Below are 6,000 nucleotides of genomic sequence, written 5' to 3'. Positions count from 1 at the left end.
CTATGACGATTGACAAAGTAGGCCATCAACTCCCTCTATCTCGCACTGGCCCATGTAATGAGTTCATACTGAACCGGATTGGATTGAACTAATATTGATTCTATAGACAGTTTTATAAAGTGGTTCTATTTTTGGGTCAGTTTTTAAAATCCTGGACAGGATTATGTTAATTTGACGAATGACATATAATATTGATGTGTACAAACATGAATTCCAAGACTAGATTTCTTCTTTACATTGATGGCTTTGAATACAAAGTTTGCATCCATTTTTCGAAGCAAATTTTACTCATTTTGAAAACAAACATATTAAAAGGAAAGCAAATTTGTTGTCGTTTTTCATACAAAAATATATTCTTACTAAGTGCATGCAATACTGAATCAGGGTGCAAATTCACTTTGGTCCATTATTTGCACTCTTACCTAACCTAGCTAAAACTAAACCCCATGTTTTCACTTTTTTTCAGTTTGAAAATTTATTATTTACATCAAGCAATAGCCCTGATTTGATGGATGACATGTAACTCTCACAATTCAGCTAATGAACTTGGCATTTGGCTGCATCTGATAATAATGAAAATGTAGAACTGAGGTGAATATGTACGTTGGATAAGTTCTGCATTGTTTGGTGGCTCCGTTGGGAACAGTGCAAATATAAGTATGTAGAGTGCATTATGTTCCATACAAATGTAAAGTTGGTTTAGTTTTGCATTGATAAATTTATTTTTTTGTCGAATATTTTTTAGCTGTAATAGTGGTAAATATGAATCCCAAGATTGGAATATACCTTTTTAACATTGATCAACTTTGAGTGCAAAGTTTATATTTATTTTTTAGATGCAAATTTTGTTCTCATTTTGAATGCAAATATGTCTTAAAATCTGTATTTGGAGTCATTCTCAAATCACAAATGCATTCTTGCCAAATACTAGTAAAACTTAACTAAAAGGCATGTATGCACTAAACTAGCACTTGCACTCTTCCCAAACGGAATCTAAATTGAAAATGAAAATAAATTTGTTTTTTTGAGGCTTTTGCATTTAAAATAGGAGGTTAATGTAAAAGAAATATATAGATTCGGTCTTGTAATTTGACCTATCATAATCAAACACGATACAAAATTTATCAACGTAAAACCAAACCGATTTTTCATTTATATAAATTTCCATTTACTCTTTTTGCACTTACCAAATGCAACCAGTTTTTTTTTTTTCTTAGATAATTGTCAAACTTGGTGTTTACAGTTGTATGGGATGGATACATGTAACTATAAATTGCCAAGATATATGCATAGTTAACTTTCAGGGTTAGCCATAAGTTTAACATTTGAAGGTCTCATATATAGGTTTGAAAGTCTGCAATATTTGATAAGAGCTGGCAACATGAATATGAGTTGGGCTTCTATCAGGGCAAGTCGGTGCTCGCACCATTCGAACAGCCCCTTGCAACCTTGCATTGGAAATATCTCCCATGAAATAAATCATATAACTATGAAGATATTTCTAACACAAGCCTATAAAGGCTGTTGGATCGGGCTTTGCCCTGACTGAAGCCGGACTCCATGAAATATATAGAGTTCGAACCCAACATCATTGATACAACATGAATCTTAATTTATATATGGCCCGCCTTAGTCCTGAGATTGATGCAACATTAGATTAATTGTATCCTGAGCTCAAAATTAATCTGTAGTGGTACTTTCTTTTTATCCTTCAACTGCAGCTTTAAGGAAAAGTGTTAAGATAAGATGAGAGAGAGAGAAGCGTTTAGATATGACAAGTCCTGGGGTGTTGGCCAATGGTGGGGTCAAAGAAATATATACCCCACAACAGCATTCCATATTAATGATGTAGGATATGTTATATTAAGATCCCATATTATTAATGTGGGACAAATGGATTGTAACATTCCACCATACTCCGTAGTCCTAGTGCCTAGTCGCCCACACATGTTGGCTTTGCACTAGTCTATCTAGTCCTGGCCGAACACTACAATACCGGCGTCACCACCTATGCCACACGATTACAACTAGGAGGCATAGTGTAGGATCTGATACCATTTATTATTCGTCTTAGAAGAACTCGCCCCTAAAAGCTAGTTGTTAGAGGGAGGGAACCCAAAAGCATATATACCCCATAACAACATTCCATACTACTGATGTAAGATATTTCACATTAGCATCCCATACTACCAATGTGGAACAAATGGATCATAACAACCAGTATCTGACTTCACTGTCATGATGTCTATCACCCCAAACCATGGTTTTTAAAACCGGACCAGATCGGATCAGAAAAACAGAGAACCGATCACGTGACCGGTTCCATTTTACCCTAGAATCGTTATTTTGCCAAAAACCATTGATTTGATTAGCAAACTGCTGACCCAGGTATTCAAACCATTCAACAATTTTAATCATTTTTTATTATTTTTTAATTTTTTATTAAAACGAGTCATGTGTTCGATTCGAACAATCGGACCATTCAATCCATGAGCCTGACCGTGACCGGTTCATTATCCGGTTCGATTTTAAAAACCTTGCCCAAACCATAATAAATGAGGGGAGTGGGAGTAGTTGGTTTAGCGGTTGACATTTAAAATCCGAGAAAACATTACCTATTACCTGATCGCAGGTAATGTTTGCTCCTCAAATCTCACCAAAACAAGTTGATGATTCCGAGTCCCATCCACATCGAAGTGAAGTAGCTAATAAGGGATCACTCGATACCATGATTGGGGCTCTGAAGAAGATAGTAAACCGGCAGGAGCTATTCCTTCTTGCACCCTCCAATGGAGTTTAGTCTGTAATGTTGAATGTCCATTAATTACTTGATTTATTGCGCTATATATATACGTACAATTAATTCTTCAGGATGCACCGTTCACGTGAAAACAGCAAGAGCTGCACCACCACCACGTCGTTGATATATATGATGAGAGAGAGATTAGCAACCTCTGTAAAAGTAGTTGAATTCTAGTTGTGAAGCCATTAATGAAGTTTTATGTCGCTTGCAATAAATGACTTTTCTAACTGCATCGATCAAGAGAAAGAACGAAGATATATCCTACTGATCATGATCAGCAGCTTGCCACTGTAATGGATATTAAATCCGTACCTGATACCAGAAAAACAAAGAAGGGTCTCCATCTCTTATCTCCGTTGTTCAGCTTCTGCAAGCTCGTCAATTTTTAGTGTTATCTCTTATTTATAAAATGGGTCCCACTACTCCACTCCTCTCGGACGACCTTCATCGTCATGTCCATCTTAGACTATCTAGTAACTTGTGGGAGCAAAAAGAATGTCGATCCGGTCGATTGAACCGTTCGAATCATCATTCACTCATCATTTTAGATTGGGTTCAATTAAAACTCGTCGGATTGTTAAAATGATTGACTTTGTCAAGAATCATTCGACCCAAACTTGTTTGACCATTGACCTGTTCGACCCGATGATTGAGTTGTGGGTTGAACGATCAATACATGCAAACTTTTGGAGGTCATAACTTTGCACTCCAAGGTGTCCCATGTTATTTTCACAGAAAAAAAAAACCCTTGTTTGACCTCAAATTACAATTTTTAATATTTTTTATAAATAAAAAATTAAAAACTAAATTATAAAATAATACATATAACATATCTAAAACGTATTTATACATTATTTATTGCTAATATATATACTTAATAAATGTAATATGTGGTATAGTCTGAACCGTTTAACTCAGCCGATTGAATCGGTGACCAGCGACCCAGAGGCAAAAAACAATTCGGCCTCTGGATCGGTTTTTAAAACATTGGAATAAAGAGAATAAGATGAATGAATGGGCTTCTCTGAATACAATACCACGGCGAGTGGGTGATATTTGAAAGTAAGGGGATGCATTGCTGGGTCGGGTCACCAACTGGAATGCACCTTCGAGCTTGTAAAAAGAGAGATAGTACTGGCCTACTACCATGCTCGATAGAGGTGTCAAGTGGGCCGTGTCGGGCCGGCACGGCCTGGCCCTGGGCGGCCCGCGGGCCATCACGGGCCGTGCCACCCTCCCCGATGAAAATTTTGGGGGTCGGCCCAATGTGGCCCATGGCTTGGGCCTATGTGGGCCCATGCTGGGCCACGGGGCGAGTCGGGCCAAAGCTATTTATTTAAAAAAAATAACAAAAAAAAAACTTAAAATTTTAATTTTATATGAATTTTGTGTATAAAATTGCTTATATATGCAATAATTAAATAAATTAGTATAATAAAATTAAAAAATATATTTATTTTATTAATATATACTATATATTATTATATAATATATATATAATAATATAAATATATATATAATATATGGGCCATGCTAGACCGGGCTACGGGCTAGGCCGTGCCATGTCGTGCTGGCCCGTGGACCTAAAATCCCATGCCCAACATGGCTCACATGGTCATTCAGGGCCTGACATGGCCCATAGACCGTCGTGTCGAGCTGTGCCAAGCCGCGGGCGACACAGCTCGATTTACACCTCTACGCTTGAAGGTGTGGGAATCCAACAATACCTAAATGATGAGACACATACCTTTTGTAGCCCCACACCACTTATCCATCCTATATAGCCTTGTCATGGCAAGTTTTTCATCCATTGTAGGGAGTGTGATGATTGGTGAGGGCTAATAGTAGGGGTGCAAATGTATTGGATCATGATGTGATTTAATCTGAATATGATTTTAGGGTCCGTTTGGTTTGCATGAATAAGGGTTTGGAATCGGAATTGGAATGGACTATTCCGATTCCAATTGTTTGGTTGGGCGGAATCAGAATCTCATTCCATTCCTGTTGGAATGGCATTCCTTCATTTGAGGGAATGGTCATTCCCTGCCCCTCCTTTGGGAATGAAATCCCATTTCTGATGATTTTAATTTCTATTCTAATTCCTATCTGAACCAAATAGATTATGGGAATGGACCATTCCGGTTCCAATTCTGGAGGATTTCGATTCTGATTCCAATTTCAATTACGAACTAAACGGACCCTTATTTTTTGTTGGATTTAAATAATCTCTTATCCATTTTTTTGATAGAATTGATGGCTTTACATATAAAATTACTGAAATATGATCAACAAAAACCTCTTTTAACGATCGTTTCAGTAATTTTACATACAAAATTACTGAAATATGTTTTTTTTTGTTGAGTTAAAATGGGATTATTTCAGTAATTGTATGTAAAATAATTTATAAAAGGGTAGAATGGATATTTGGAAAAAACTGGTGCATCAATCTAGCGTCTGTTCAGAACCATTGCTGTTGCTCCAGAAAACGTTGCCACATCAGCGCTATGTAGGAAAAAACGATGCTCCAGGAAACAATTATCTGTTTGGAACCATTTTTCTATAGAAAACAGTGCCCCAAGCCATGCTTTGGAAATCGGGAAGGCACGGCTTGGAGCAACGCCAAATTTGGCATTTCCTGAAACTACAGCTCATTACTGCCAACAGGGCAGTGATGTGGCAGTGGATAATGGGTAGAAGTGTAGAAAATGTTTCCTGGAGCATTGGTACCAAACAGAAAAAATTGTTGTTGCTCCAAAAAACGTCCTGCCTAACAGCAATGATTCCAAACAAAAAAAAAAAAATACACCGTGGTGCTCCAAGCCACACATCAGCAGCACCATTTTCTGAAAAAGGGGTGCTACAACTGCAGTATCAATGCCAAACATATAACTAATGTTTTCCGTCTAGGACAATGATAGAAGGGAGGTTTTTGTTGAGTTTCTCAAAAGTTTAAGGGAGGTATTTGTTAGCTTAGGTTTTTGTATTTTACTCTATTTATTATATAACTAATGTGTATTTTTATTATATGTAATAGTATCCAATCAGCCTCATGCCCGGACTGAGTTTATTTGAAAAAGCCTGAGCCCGAGTCGGCTCGCCGGGCTACCTGGCCATGAACAGGTTTAGTTTTTATTATATTTTTTATGCATAAAATGAAGAATACAGTGCATAATAGCATTTTTAGAAGAAATCGAATT

The sequence above is a fragment of the Nelumbo nucifera genome, chromosome 3, assembly GCF_055504915.1.
Source record: "Nelumbo nucifera cultivar China Antique chromosome 3, China Antique-T2T, whole genome shotgun sequence".
NCBI classification, from domain to species: Eukaryota; Viridiplantae; Streptophyta; class Magnoliopsida; order Proteales; family Nelumbonaceae; genus Nelumbo; species Nelumbo nucifera.
Note: the sequence above shows the minus strand (reverse complement) of the source record.